The sequence below is a fragment of the Artemia sp. Qi Xiang Cuo genome, chromosome 21 (genome assembly GCF_049724085.1).
Source record: "Artemia sp. Qi Xiang Cuo chromosome 21, ASM4972408v1, whole genome shotgun sequence".
NCBI classification, from domain to species: domain Eukaryota; kingdom Metazoa; phylum Arthropoda; class Branchiopoda; order Anostraca; family Artemiidae; genus Artemia; species Artemia sp. Qi Xiang Cuo.
In genome coordinates, this window is record NC_142814.1 from 9743976 (window position 1) to 9760271 (window position 16296).

The 16296-nt window shown below is 36.4% G+C and overlaps 1 non-coding gene across 1 annotated transcript; it reads right to left on the reverse strand.

Annotated features, from left to right (window-relative positions):
* Nucleotides 1-13730: 13730 nt before the first annotated feature.
* LOC148939218 (U5 spliceosomal RNA) lies at nt 13731-13840 on the reverse strand. The gene has a single exon (XR_016143566.1). It is a non-coding gene; the product is annotated as a U5 spliceosomal RNA (small nuclear RNA).
* Between the last annotated feature and the right edge of the window lie 2456 nt (nt 13841-16296).

Below are 16296 nucleotides of genomic sequence, written 5' to 3' on the forward strand. Positions count from 1 at the left end.
ACTGAACTAGCGCTCGTTAAGGCAAGACATAATTTTCACTTCGTGATAGTTCTCAACTGTGATATCCTGTTTTATTTCAATTATTGCACTGTTGATTCTGGGGCCCCTTATATTTGGATTTTAGAAGAAAGGGGCCCACGCTCGTAAGTTTTCTTGAAATGTCATTTTGATGAGTTGAGGAAAGAAGCGAGCGTACTGTATATTTAGCGATATTTTAATTACCGATACAATATAATTAGCGATGTCTCTCACGAAAAAGTATTTTGATGAACGTATGGACAACTTAAAACAACTGGTAGAAAATCTTCGTACGGAGAATGCAGCGTTGAAACAAGAGAACACTGGCTTGAAATCTGCTCTTGTGGCAGTTAAAAACCAGGTTTTAAGAACTGAATTGTACGTTAAACGCAAGAATCTTCTTATCCATGGAAGTCCTAACAAGGAAAATGAAGATATTGAAGAAACCGTTAATGATTTTTTGTCAGAAATGTCGGTACGGAACTACAGTGATATTAAGTTCACGGCCATCTATAGACTTAGAATCAAGGCTAAAAGTCCCAGGAAACAAAAGTCACATCCGGCATCGGACCCTATTCTTGTATCTGTTATAAATCTTCGACATAAGGACAATATTATGGCTTGTGTTGGTAATCTAAGAAATACAGGGAAAAGCGTCAGTATTGACCTTCCATCCGAGCTGGCTAAACGTCGGAAAGAACTTTTGAGTACGGCTTATAATTTAAGAAATTGTAAAGTTGCCTCCGATAAAGTGTCTCATACCAAAGGGGTTCAAAAGGGGACTAGGTTATGGCTAGAATCTAAAAAGACTTCTAGTTCTAACTGGATCAAGGTTGATGACGCATGCTACGACCCACTTACCCTAGTTTTCCCCTCGGCCAATTCTGATTTCGATTCTGACGCATGATTATTAGTGAGTGCTCGCTTCCGCTTAATATACTATATCTTAAAAAAATGTGCTGTTCGTTAATGTTATTTGTCTTTTTGTATTTGTCCCTTTTATTTGTGTTTCTCTACCCTCAGTATTTACACCTTCCTGTGCTATTTTACTTGTTATTTTTTTTTTTTTCAGAGCAAAATAATCAAGTTCATGTAATATACTTTTTAATTAGGATTAAGAGGTTGACGTCACTGGTGTTCACGCGACTACAGCATGGCTCTCTGTCACCTGCATGGGTAAGTATTTATGGTTGACACTAATTCTCTATTGGGGATTAACGCTAACATAACACTAGGGAAATTAAATGATTATGAATGTGGGAGAGTTAATTTTAATGAAATTATAAATAATCCGGGTGGTAAAGCCCCCAATATGAATTTTTATGAAAATTTTGAGAATATTATTGATAGTGTGTTTGTGGAGGAGCTGAGATTTTGGGACTCCGGAGCTCGGTGGGTTGATGCACTCCCTGTTGTGCATCTAAACGTTCAGGGCCTAAATTGCTCGTTTGATGATATTCAATTATTATGTAGGAATTCGTGCCCTGCAATTATCGGTCTCTGTGAAACATTTTTGAGCGAAAACAATCAGGTGCTTTTGGATATTCCCGGTTATATGTCGATGTTTCTTAACCGCAAGACGGCCCAAAAAGGTGGACTCGGATTTTACATCCGAAATAATTTTCATGCTGTACTAAGACAGGATTTATGTACAAATAATGAAAAGGTATTTGAGTCACTTTTTATAGAAGTCCCAATCAACGCTAAGAAAAGGATAATAATAGGCGAAGTATATCGTTCTCCAAGTGGGTCCATAACCCAATTTATGGAAACATTAGATGATGTTCTTGGAAAAGTTTTTTCTGAAAAATCCGAAGTTGTATTAATGGGCGACTTTAACCTCGACCTTGCGGATCCGACATCTAGACAGGCTTCTGATCTTTTGTCTTTACTAATTTCGTATGGATTAGCTCCTTGTATAAACATACCGACAAGGATTTCTAACCAGACAGCAACATTAATTGACAATATTTTTTCATCACTACACTCCATTAAGAATGAAGTACTGCTTTCTGATACTTCCGACCATTTGCCAGTTGCAGCCTTGTTTCCAATCCTCCAAAATCAACAAAGATTAGTCCCCCAAGATACACCGAGATTATGTTGCTCACCAGTGGAGCTGTATAAACTGAAAGAAGATCTGAGTTCATCTTCATGGGACTTTTCATTACCAGAAAATATTAATTTGGGCAATTATAACGGTATATTTGGCCAGTTTTATGACACTGTTAAGGAAAAATTCGCGGCTTATTGTCTAAAAGCTCCTTTAAGGAATCCTCGATCAAGAAGATCAACACCCATAGCTCCCTGGCTAACACCGGGAGTCCTCAAGTCAATAAATAGGAAGCAAAACCTTTGGAAAGAGTACAAAAACAGACCAAGTGATGCTAAATTAGAAGCATTTAAGTTGTACCGTAATATGCTGAAATCAATTATTCGGAGAACAAAAACAGTGTATTATACTAAGAGATTTGATGATTGCGGTAAAAATATAAAGAAGAGGTGGGACGTGATTAAGGAAGTTAGTCGGCCATCCAAAAAACAAGAAGGTCTCCCTAAGTCTCTTATGGTAGACGATCAACTTATCACAGAAAAAGGCCAAGTACGACATCATATGAACAAATTCTTCGCGGAGATAGGGAAATCAACTGCTAATAGTGTTTCTCACTGCTCGGTGTCTCAGACTTGGAAGCAGTTCCTAGGCCCCCCGTGCTTGAAATCAATGGCTCTTGAGGACGTTACAGTGCAGGAAATTACAAATATTGTTTTGTCATTAAAGAATTCTTCAACAGGTTTTGACAAAATTTCTGCTAAAGTAATTAAACATATCCTTCCGTCGATTATCACCCCACTTTGCCATTTGATTAATAGGTCATTTCAACTAGGAGTATTTCCTCAACGTCTTAAATTGTCGCGTGTGATAGCTCTCTTTAAAGGAGGTGACCGTGAGGATCCTGGGAATTATAGGCCGATCTCTCTTTTGTCAGTGTTCTCTAAGATATTTGAAAGGCCAATGCTCAAACGTCTGGTCAGGTTTCTTGAAGCTAAATCTTTTTTCCATAAGCATCAGTTTGGGTTTCGCGCAAAGTACTCTACAGAACATGCTTGTAATAAACTTCTTCAGTTTATACGACAATCTTTAGACTCTAATCTTATTCCTGCAGCCATTTTTCTCGATGTAAAGAAAGCTTTTGACAGCCTTACACACAAGATTCTCATTGGTAAACTTTCTCATCATGGTGTGCGTGGGGAAGCATTGTCTTGGCTCTCTTCATACCTTACTGACAGATCTATTGCCATGGAAGATACAGACAAGGAAGTTCCAATTGAATACGGAGTACCCCAAGGTTCTATTCTTGGGCCAACCCTATTCCTGATATATGTGAACGACCTCTACCGACTTCTAAACACCCCAATTCCCACTGTCTGCTGTGGATTGTGTCACAAATGTTACTCTCAGACTATGTCGGCGTCCACATCTGATAGTCGAGAAGAACTGGTATCATTTGCAGATGACACTACTCTAGGTGCTGCAGCTCCGGATGAGTCATCTCTTATTCTAAAGCTTCAAGCAATGACTGAAAAGATACTCATTTGGTTTGACATAAATCAACAAGCTTTAACTGTAAAAAAATCGTACCTTCCTATTTTGTCTCGTACAGGTGTGAGCTGTCCCAGAATTACTGAGCTTCCTACACCAAGAGGCTCCATAAGTCGCCCCCCAGATCGATATGTGCGATTCCTGGGAGTTCTTTTGGATGAAAATTTATCGTTTAAGTTGCACGTTCAAGTAATAAGAGTGAAAATTTCCCGTGGACTTGGAATCATCCGTAAACTAAAGCGTTTATTTCCTTTTCCTATACTCCGTCTATTATATTTCTCTCTCATTTTCCCTTATATATGTTACTGTTCGTCTGTGTGGATGTCTACATTTTCTTCTGTACTTGCTCCTGTTCGTATTCTTCATGAGAAAGCGGTAACAGTTCTCCAGTCGACTACACACTCTCCTGTTAATCTCCTTCAGATTAGAGATATTTATGTTATATTTCTAGCTTCGTTGGCATATCAATTCTTCCACGGAGATCTCCCATTTTGTTTTTCTGGACTACTTAAGCCAGTAGGGGAAGTAAATTTTTACTCAGTTCGGAACAGGGAGGATGTAATGATTCCAGCTACTCCCTCGGTTCGTTCAGACTTTGGTCTGGTCGTGACTGTGGGACGTGCTTGGAACTTGGTTCCTGCTGAGATTCGTCAGTCACAAACACTTGGCTCCTTTAAAAGACAGATGAAAAGTTTCTTATTAAAGCTAAATATTTATTAGTTTATAGTTGTTGTATTGTTTTTTTGTTGGCGTTGGATCCTCGATGATGTAGAGAATTTTTTATTTTTGATTTATTTTTTTCGTGTCGGGTGATAGGAGGGTCGCTGTTTCGTGTGGACTGTCGGTGAGTTGACTTCTTGTCATTATATATTTTTAAGTTAAACACGGTTTAGTATTGCTTATGCCAAGTTTTAATATTAGTAATTTATTCTGTGTCGTTTCCCAATTAACGGGCCATTGAGCCCTTTGGGATATTGTTTTTGTTATTGTTATTTATGTAAATAAATGGAACTTGAACTTGAACTTGAACTTGAATACTTTCTAGCAATGTCTCTTGTAAACGTCAAATCTATTAAGTATCTGAGCTTATTCTTTGTATTGTTGATGCAAGCATCTCATTCTTTAATTACCCGTGAGGCATTCTTAACATTTGCAATACCTTTACTCAAATATGTTCTCGCAAAAAAAAATTCGCAAATCTCGTGAACTAAAGACGTAATTACCCTTTCAAAAAACATTAGTCCTTCTATTAATGAATCCATGAAACGAAACCAGTCTGATAGCATCACACACACATCACGCTCCTAGTTCCAAAAATGGAATGCATGTAGGGTTTGTAGTAATAGGTTTAAAAAACCAAAAAAATATTCAAATCCTCATCACCAATCAAGTTATACTCGTTCCTCTTGGCAGGCAAATGACCCTGGTAACCCCAATTCGTTGAAAACCTACATACATATCTATGCCTTAGGCGTAGGGTTCAAATATATAGACGCCTGGCCCGTGGTAAGGCTTATTACGCAATCACTGGTGAAACGAATTGGCCCCTTACTACTCCTAGCGCTTAAAAATCTCTACTTTTCTCTCGGCTTCTTCTTGATACTCGCTTTGAAAGGCAAACTATTTAAAATCAGGACTAGTAGGCCGGCTTAATTTGTTTTCGAAAATTTTCCCAGACTCTCATCAGCTGCTACGTTTGTTAGTTAGCTTTGTCCCTTTTTAAAGACACTGCTGGAAACAAACTTTTTCCGTACTTGCCCAAGTTCTTTCTGACTCTTTGCAGCTTGCCCAATTCAAGCGCTGGAGCAGAGAGACAGTTCTCGATTTTATCGGTCATCAAAACCAAAAACTGGAATAGTCTAAATGTCTCGAGTGTTTCGTCCCTGATGAAAACGGAGCAACTTGTTCTCAGGTCGTCAAGTGGAGTACATGACTGTGTGATCCCCAGCGATTTGACTCGGGCTACCAAGAAATGGAAACAAGTAGATCCCTTCAGTCAGAATTCGACACTAGCGGATACTTTGAATTCAGATGAGGCCGAGGACGATTAAAGCCTTTAAGTGCGACTTTTTAAATTATGACTACATTTTTTTTTTTACTTTTCAATTTGTATGATTTACCTAAGATGAAGACTATTGACACAATGGTATTTTTTTTTAAACTATTTATTGTATGTTATATAAGTTTTCTTTTTCTTGGCAGCCCTAGTCCAATTTGAGTTGCACTATTTAATTTACATAATTTTACAACTAAACCGGTAGCCGATTACGTCATTACGATTACGTCCGTTTTGAAGTGACATAGATTGTATTGTTTTTTATTCCCTTGAATACGAACGAGAGAATCCAGATCAAATCAGTTCAAAAAAAATCCTAAATTAATTGCTTTATAATCTGCCAGAAACCTTTGTAAGCAGCTTATCCCGAATTTAATGATTATAGTGTTTTAAAACTGTCAAATTTTCTCTTAAAAATGCAAAATTGAAAGGTTTAGATTTCGAACCTAAAAACAGGAACTGGGGGACAAATTTGAAAAGCCGTCACTTTCAAACACACCTCAGATTCCAAGAATTTCATCGCCTGAATTACTTCGTGAGTGAGTTGTAGCTGTCTTTATTCGTTGATTATTTTTTACTTTTTCAATATATCTGAATTTGATGACCTGAAGACCATTGATACATTTAAAGCCGGGCTTCACCAGTAGGACTTCCAAGATCCATGATTCCAGACTATTGTTTGACGTCTTGGATACACCGCATCTGGAACATGAAGCCTATCCAGTAGTACATCCAAATAATAAAAAAAAGGATTTTTGAACTTACAGGTTTCCAGAATTTTCAATCATACTATGACAACGAAAGAAAAGAAGAAAAGACAGAGAAAAGAGGAAAAGAGAAAAGGAGAAAATATTGTGAAAATCCTATTGGTTATCCTCCTATAGTAAAAATCAAAGCTTGATGGTGCGCAAAAAATTTGTTTGAGCACTTAGTAAAAACAGATACGATTTAGTAAATTTTTCCTCTCAGATTTAGTAAATTCATTCAGGCCATGGTGGCAACACTGGTTTCTTTGTCTTTCAGAAAATTAACTATATTATGTGACAAAAAAAAGAAAAATTACCAATAGGGACTTTTCTGGGTACTTAAGCATTAAACTTACTCTTTTATATGCTGTGTATGGAATGTCAAACTGGAGATGCTTATAATTCAATATCCTAGTAATAGCTCTTCACTTTACTTCAGACTAAAATCGGGGACAACCACGTCTGAACAGGTGGTCTTTCGATCCGCATTGCTTTTCAATAACAAATACGTTGTGTAAACAATAGGGGCAAATTTCAAAACTTACAGCCCTTTCCGGTATATGAAGGGGGTTGCCCTCTCCCCAGCACCTCGCTCTTCACACTAAAGTTGTTTAGTTCTTTAAATGAATAGGTACTTGTCTAAAATGTAAAACACATTCCAAAAGGAGTATTGCGAATACTCGGGTTTTTACGCTGTCTGTACCAGACAATAGCCTTCGGCTCGTTGAGTAACCACATTCTAGCTTTTTTTTTTAGTTAAATATTTAGTTGGTATTTTGGTTAGGTTAGGTTATTTTAGGATACGCTCTCTGGGCGCCCCCTTCCGTACTTCTTTGTGGTAGTTTTCATAATTTGTTACTAAAGCATTGTATTTCCATATTTAGTATTATTTTATTAGCATTCACCGAACTTCACTTCTCGAGTGTGTTTTATGTAAAAGACAAGTACCAAAGAATCTTCTTATTGTTCTAATTAACTAACTATTGTGTTTCAAGACTCGTTATTAAAGAATCGGGACACAATTTAGGCATCAGGGTAAAGAGCGAGGTGTTGAGGAGGAGGCAACCCCCTTTATATACGTAATAATTTCTGTTCGTTTTAAAGTTTAATGTTTCTCCTTACTTTTAGTTGAAAAAACTTGTTTTTAAATTTAATTTTTGACATTTTTTTAATAATATTGAGAAATTCGGCTTAATCTCCATCGAAAAATACCCCCTCCCCACAGAAAGATCCCCTAGACTATTCACTCCTGGTTAAAATTTACCCCGGACAATTACCCTTAACATCTTCACACGTGAAATTGAGCCGGGAAAGAGAAAATAAAGCAAATAAAAATAAATTCGCATATGAATTCTGGCATATTCCTCCCAGTGTTAAATTTCCCCTGAAAAGCTCAGTCCCTAGAAACTTCGTTCCCCATAGAAAATCTACCTAGAAGAGAGTTCACCACCCCTCTCCCACCCAAAAAAATGTATGGAAACTTCCCAATAACAAATACAATACGTTAATAATGGGCAAAGTTTACAACTTAAGAACCCTCACCCTGGGGCTGTGGGGGTTATGGTATTTCCAAAGGCATAGTTTTGGGATCTTTTAACTATGTTGAACAAAATGACTATCTCAATATTTTGACAGACGCGGGAAAAGATGCATGGGAAGGGGATTAACTGCCGTTGAATCTTTTTGGTTACTTAAAAAGAGCACTAGAACTTTTGATTTCCGTTCAAATGATCCATTTCCCGATATTATTGGACTATTGGTTCAATACGATCGCGCCTGAAAAAAAAAACACAATTTAACATGCATTTGTGATATTTTTTCAGGCAAAAATTACTAAATTCCACATTTTCGCAGATAGGAGCTTGAAACGTCTACAGCAGGTTTATCCGATTTGCTGAATCTGGTTGTTTGGTTTTCATTGCGGTTCTTTGATTTTGAGGGGGTATTTCCCCCAATTTTCTAAAATCCGAAAAAAATTTTCTCAGGCTCGTAGATTTTGATGGGTAACATTAAGCTTGTCGAATTTTATATATTCGGAATCAACATAATAAGCCAATTCTTTTGATATTGATATCAAACTTCCGTTTTTTAGAATTTCAGCTTCTAATGAGCCACTTCACTCCTTACATACAGTTCGTTGCCATACATCTTTTGATATCGAAATACCATTTTTTAGAGTTTTGGCTACTATTGAGCGGCGTCACTCCTTACTTATAGTTCGTTACCATGAACTGTTCTATAAAAAAAGGGATCAAGTGATGTATTCATTTTCATCCTTGCTAACTTATCTTGGGAACTTCAAATTTACTGAAATGACAATTTTTTCTCCCTTAACAGTTTTTTTAGAAACATGTCTTTAGACTTTTGGTTACCATTCGCTATTTTGAACCCTCTTTGTCCCTTTAAGGTTTTAAACTAAAATATCCTCAAAAAACAATTATTGAAGAAAAAAGCATAAAAATAGCATCAATTGATCTATTCAATTTGATTCTAGCTAATTTATGTTGAAAACTGCATAATTACTAGAAATGTCACCCCTTTGTTGATATGTTACCCTAGTAAAAAGAACACCACTCCCCGCAGCTAACACGTAACACTAGTGCTTAGCTTGTAACACACTAGAATTTTGATGTTGAGGCTTAAAGAAAGCTTTACTAACCTTTCTTGTTTCTTTTCTTTTTGTTGGTTCTTACTTCGTTCTACGACTGAACACAAAAATAAATTGAATCAAGTTCACTCAGCACTAATTAATCTAAATTTCAAACGTTCAGGTTCTTTTCTTCTCGGCGAGGATTCTTTATCCGTTGATCAGAGTGCTTGAATTGATATTCCGTCAACAAAATAGAGATGGCACTACATTTTAGTCACACTATGAGCACAGAACAGGGTACTTAAGTATTAAACGTACTCTTTTATATACTGCTAAAGAAGTCAAGTTGAGCTAATACTAATGAAAAAAATATAGGATGAATATATAATAGTTTAGAAACAAGTTTGGGCTATATATTTGCACATTAGGGGGGGGGAGGGAGTGGGGGTAAAGCAAACCATGTATTAAATACGTAACCTAACCTAGGTACCTCCCCCCCCCCCTAAACCAAAAAAACAACAGTTTAAATATCGTAAACGCAATTAAAACTACTCTATGCATTCCAATTCTTAATGGCAGTCTCCAAATAACCAGTCTGACGGGTATCTGTCCCGGTGTCTGTAGCATCTCCAGTTTGACATTCCATATACAGTATCTAAAAGAGAACGTGTAATACTTAAGTACCCAGAAAAGTCCCTATTGGTAATTTTTCTTTTTTTTGTCACATAATATAGTTAATTTTCTGAAAGACAAAGAAACTGTAGCACTTTCTGCCTTTATATGGAAAATTCAGTTATCTGTGTCGTATGTACTACAGTCAGGGTTGCCAACCGGACATATCTTATGTCCAAAGGACACATTCTTGCGTGCCGGGACACAATGACATAATAGGACAAAAAGGGACATATTTTAGAAATTTGGGACATAAAAGGGACATATTTTGAAAATTTGTGACATAAAATAGAATAATTCCCCGCTGGATACATATTTTTGTAAAAAAAATGTCATTTTTCACCAAATCGGTATTAAAACGACTTGTCTAGTACTAAATTTACTTAACTACTTATTTTCTTCTCATTTTTCACAAACGTTATTCTTATTACAAACTTTATTATTTTTCGGATTTGCTTGCTCTTTCCCGCAGACAACTATTTGCAAATAAGATTGAATTTCTTTACAAGTTTGTATTCTTTCATCTATAAACGATTTTATTTCTCCTTGCTTTTACGCTACAGTCAAGACAACAGGCAAGCAGGCACCTTTTTAGTTAATAATCGTTTCCGTCTTCCAATAGTCAGGCAAAAACATCTATCTATTTATCAAGTATTACTAACTGAAAATAAAAAGTTAGCAAAAGAAAAAAAAGATTCTTGATGATCTGGAATCAATTTTGATATCAATAGATGTACCAAAAAAATAGCTTATTGTGCTGATTTCAAATATATAATATTTTTTAAGTATAGTGTTACCCATTAGTTGGCCTAAGAAAATTTGCCAAATTTTTGAAAAAGGTTAAAAACACCCCATAAAAGTCAAAGAATTTTAACGGAAATCACACCATCAGATTCAGCGTATCAGAGAACCCCTCTGTAGAGGTTCCAAGCTCCGATCTATAAAAAAGAAATTTTATAGTGTTTGCCAGAAGAAGCATCACGGATTCGTGTTTATTTGTTGTTGTTGCTTTTTCAGGGGTGATCATATTGAACCAATGGTACTACAATTTCGCAAGAGGGCTCGTTCAAGCGAAAATTAAAAGATCCAGTGTCCTTTTTAAGTGACCAAAAAATTGGAGGACAACTAGTCCCCGTCCCAAGCTCTTTTTTCTTAAAGTCGTCTGATCAAAATTTTGAGCTAGCCATTTTTTTCAGTAGGGGCGTAGCTCCAGCATTTTTATTGAGGGGGCTATAAAGTTCCATATCCAGAGAGTCAAGGGGCATGGGCTAAATAAAAGCTTTTTTCGAATTGTTCGGGAGGCAACTGCCTCCCTTACCACCCCCAAACGACGCCACTGTTGTTCAATATTGTTGAAAGGTACAATTGATATGTATTTGGAGATGACATGACCCCTCAGAACCACCAGAGGAAGGGCCGCAAGTTATGAAATGTGGCCATTGTTTACATATAGTATTTGGTTATAGGGAGGTATACCGACATCTTCCAAGGGAGGAAGGAGATCTTCTGGGGATGGATTTTCTATGGGGAGACTTTTCCATTGGGATGGAAGTTTCTAGGGGCTGAACTTTTCAAGGGAAATTTTTCATGGGGAGAATTTAGCAGAATGTGTATATAGTGTGTTTTTTATTTGTCTTTTTTCTCGTTGTTGATCCCATTGTACATGTAGAGACACTCTGAGGGAACTCTCAGGGGGAAGTTTTCAGCAAAGTTGGAATTCTCTTGGGATCTTTTTGAGGGGAAATTTTCCACGGGAGAAATTTCCATGGGGGAATTATCACCAGGAGAAATTCTCCATGGAAAATTTCTGGGGGATAAATTTTCCAGGGGGTGGGTACTTTCCAAACAGGGATATTCCCCAATGACCTTAAAAAGGATCAGAAACTAAATGAATACAAGTCTTTCTTGAAATAAAAATATGGTAAGGAGTATTTTTTAGGCAGAATCTTAAGCAAAAAAATTTCTGGGAAGGATTCGCAGCAGGGATGGAATTGTCCAGGGGTAATTTGCCGGCGAAAGAATTTCACATCCGAGGAATTTCATTCAGAAAAATTTTTATTTGGGAAATGTTTCACAGAGGGGGTGGATTTCCTAGGATTATAGGAAAAGTGATCAGAAATAAAAACAAAACTAGTTTTTTCTACCGAAAGTAAGGAGTGACATTAAAACTTAAAACGTACAGAAATTATTCTGTATGTGACGGGGGCTACTCCCTCCTCTCTACGCTAATGTTCGACCTTTTGTCTAATCACCCTTAGGTCTCAAAAGGTGTCTTCAAGAAATGCAATAATTAAAATCCGAAATTAAATGACATAGTTTTCCAACTTATGTAATTGCTGGTTCATTTTGTTTTTGAGTGAATGAATTGTTTTCCTTTCTTTTATTTCTCAGTTGTTCGATAGTATCCGTCGATGGCAGTTCATAATTTTTTAGATTGTGTACAAATCTCGGATATTGGCGAATAACTCCCTTGTATGGTTGTTAGGTATTTGGTTTTAATTCCTATAATTTTTGGCTTTTATTGAGTTTTATTCATCTTTTAAGCTTTTGGTTTTTTCTTTGGTTTTTTGGTTCTTTTCAAATTGACTTTCTGCGTTTGATTTTTGTTGTTTTTTTTCTTCGGCACTGTCCTTGGATACATTATTTCGTTTCGCACTGAAGAAGAGAGGCGTTTGTCCTCTCGAAATATTCCCTTTATAAGAGTCAAAAGTGATTTGAGGGCAACCCTCTCCCCCCCCCGTGCCTATCAGTTCCGAAAATCAGCATCCAATCAGAATTTGTTGACATCTATTTTGTTCAGCATAGTTCAAAGGTTCTGTAATTATGCCTTTGGGGATGTCACCCCCCTGATTGAAGGGCAACCCAGCTTACCTAGCGCTCCGCAACGTCCCTTGACTCCTGGATTTGTATCTTATGACATGCGCAAGAAATACTCTGATTGGCAAGAAGCTACCAAAAAAAGTGAAAATACTAACACTCATGCCGACCATATCTGTCAAGAAGGAATTCTCGTAGGAAGATGAGCCTTAAGCTCCGACAATTAGTTTTTTACTGTTTACATGTTTTTATGACTTTTTTGCTTTCACACTAGTTCATTTTTTATGGATGTACTAAATGAATCTTTTCTGTTTTCATTATATTCGATGTTAACTGATCACTTTGAAAAAGTTTTACAAGTCGTGAAAAAACTAGTTTCTGAGATTTCAAGATGGACATATTATAGGCAAAATATGGACATAATTTGTCTGAAAAGTACACGTTTTGGGATGCTCAAGGGACATATTCATTGACCAAAAAGTTGACAACCATGTCTACAGTACGAAAATGGCCATAAAAGTACGATAATTGTCAACCTTGATTCAAATGCACCCAGCCGATTAAGATAATATTATGCTGTAGCCTGAAATCAGAGTTACCATCATTCTAGGCTTCCCAGCCTTTCAAAAATTGTGACCTTTTTAAACTGTATATTTAGTGCATTAGGTTGAAAGGACAACTTATTACAATTCTGATATATTAATTTTCTAAAAATACTATGATATTCATAAAAATGGACTATCAACAAAAATTTTTTAAATAAAGGTTTTGATTAAATTTTTCTTCATAAAATGTTGATTATAACAGTGTTTTCCAAAAATCTACCTCAAATATAGCTGAAAAGGGTATGAAAGATATATTCTGCAAACAAATTAGCCAAAATGAAGAGTTGCAACACAGATGATGTGGCTAAATAGACATTTAATAACAAGAGGTTTCTACATTATTTTTCCTATTTTTAAATTTGGTCTACTATGCTCGATATTTTGATCAGTCTAATTGAAATGCGTAAAAGTAAGTTTACCCTCCATATACATAAGAAGTTGATTTTTCATACAGAAAAAATATTGGATTAATGTCAGTTACACAGAGGGTCATCCAAGTCAAGATAGGTCAGAAGATTAGAGCAGGGAACCTTCTTGGTTAAGGGGTTAGAAATTTTCGGAAATTCGAATTCCAAGAAACATGAGGGAGTGAGTCGAACGCACTACAGTACGACATTGACCGAAAAAGTGTGACAAAACCACAATAAAACGACAGTTGGCAACCCTGGCCCCTCCCCACGGTAATCCTTAGTAAAAGGCGAAAGATTAACTCGATATGAGGAGAGGCCAGAGCAGTGTTGCCACTTGACCGATACCCAAAAGCGGTGCCGGTCGATGAAAAAAGTGGTGTTTTTGCGGTATCCTTTCTACCGAAACACGGTTTAATTTATGGTATATTTTGATACCCGTTATGCAAATACGTCGTCACTAGTTTCAACAAAAAACTTACTTTTTAATAGCAATTAATTCCTTGCTACTTTTCTGGCAAATGGATACTATTCTTTATTATTTTTTTTTAAGTGGTGGATTTTGTCATGGACTTTGAACAAGAAAAGTTGAATAAAATAAAAAGAGACGCCCCCCCCCCATATATAAAAAAGGGAAAAATAGTCCCCAATGATAAATTCATATGTTTTTCCCAGTTTCTAGTACTCTCACCCGTTCTTCATCACTAATAGCTCGTCCAGACCACCCGTTCTCTGGAAAATTGGAAGCAAGATAATCTACTCTTTTCTGTTTTAAACTAGATTAAAGGTTTATTTTTTAATATTTGTTTCGTTTTCGGCGCTTTCTCCAGAAATACTGTATATACTGTCGTTTTTGTCCCAATTTTCTATTTTAGATCCTCTGATATACCGGTCTTGAAAACGAAAAAAAGAGACAAATGTGCCAGTCTACACTTCCGGTCTTCCGCCACACTTTTTTTAAAGAAATTAGACAGTTTGACGCATTACAAAAGACAAGAATACAAGATTGAAAAGCTTTTACTGGCTCAGCAAATATGCAAAACGACATCCTCCAACCAGATGCTCATTTTTCCCCCTTTTTTTTTTATTTTAATTTTAGACGCTTTGCGCTACAGAAGCAGTTTTTACACAACTTACTTCCTTAAAATATATTTCAAAAATATTAATGTAAAGAACAATACGATTTGTAGTGATGCTTTTCTACTATCTCCAACTTTACAAGAGAGCATATTATTCAGTTGCTTTAAAGAATTTTCAGCATGGTTCGGTGTTTGATTTATCAGTATATTTTTACTCCTTCTCTCACCCCAAAGGAAAGGACATTGTGACAACCTTATGTATTTAAGTGCGAGAGATGTATGTCTTTGAAACTTTCTTTCCTGACCCCTCCCCTCATTCTTTACCGAAGTTTGACTCCGTCAGCAGGAAAAATCTTAGCTAAAACAACTTATCGAAACTAACTGGTATTTGAAGACATAATTACTAGGCTTGACAAAATCGCATCTAACTTCATATGCACCTACTAGCTTGATGGTTCCTTTAGCGCTATTTTTTATACCAAATGTAACTCTTACAGTTTTTATGGGAGGAGTAATATACAATGACACTGAGATGTGTCATTGTCTGAAAAAAAAAGAAAAATAGAAAACGAAATTGCTAACGACAGAGCTTTACTATGATCGAGACTAGATATTAATGCCAATTATCATCCTAAGGACACTAAAACATTAATAGGAATTACGCGCATAGGTGCAAAAAGGTAAATCGGTATCAGACAGCGTGGTCATGCTCGTCAAGACCTACAATGGCCGCACCAAGCAAAATATTTTGATTCGCAGCAGTGCTGTCACTTGAGGTTGCTTTACCGCACACTTGAATTACACGTTTAACAAGTCCCAGTTCTAGCTCCCCCTTGTCATGGCTTGACCTACCTTTTTGCTGAGGGTTCATACCACATTCCACTTTTAATGTCAACGAAAGAGTTAGCAAATGAATCTGCTGACGTTTTATTGAACTAAAATGATTTTGCTAACGTTTTATTTTACTAAGATGATTTTGCTGACGTTTTATTGAACTAAAATGATTTTGCTAACGATTTATTTAACTAAAATGATTTTACATGCCAGTTTTGACTTCCTCTAAAAAACAAAAAAGGCGCTCAGCAATCATATTTGATATTGGCAATGAAAAAAGCATGTGCGCTGTTTTGTGACATATATATATGTATGTGTTGTAAATAAAAATATTCTACTCTACTTTAGAAACATTACTGCTCCAGTTGCCGATTTTAGTGTAAGGATATGGCACCAATACACCACTATGGCAGAGTCGTACAAATTTTCAAGATGCAATACTTCAGATAAAATCACACTCGATATAAACTGCCATTCCTGTCCCTCTTTGCCTTATTCCATATGCCAGAGGTGTAGTACTAAGAGAATTGACTAGGAATAGTACTAACTGATGACTAAGAACTCTTAGCTCGTAACTAGAGGGGTCAGAAAATAGAGGAATACATTTATCTTTTCAGAGAAGTGAAAACGATCTAGAATTGGTTTGATGTTCTCCTGTGAGGGATATTTAATAACAAGAGTCCCAATACAACGTGTGAGCATCCCAAAACTCGAGAATACGCCTTGTCGAGTTTTCAAATGAAAGCCCACATGTGGCAGCCGAAGCAAGGTTATGTGTTTGTTCCACCTTAGTGAAGACTCAGGTATGTTTATTCCTATAGATAGATAGATAGATAATTTAATACGAAATATCACAAAACGGATAAATAGT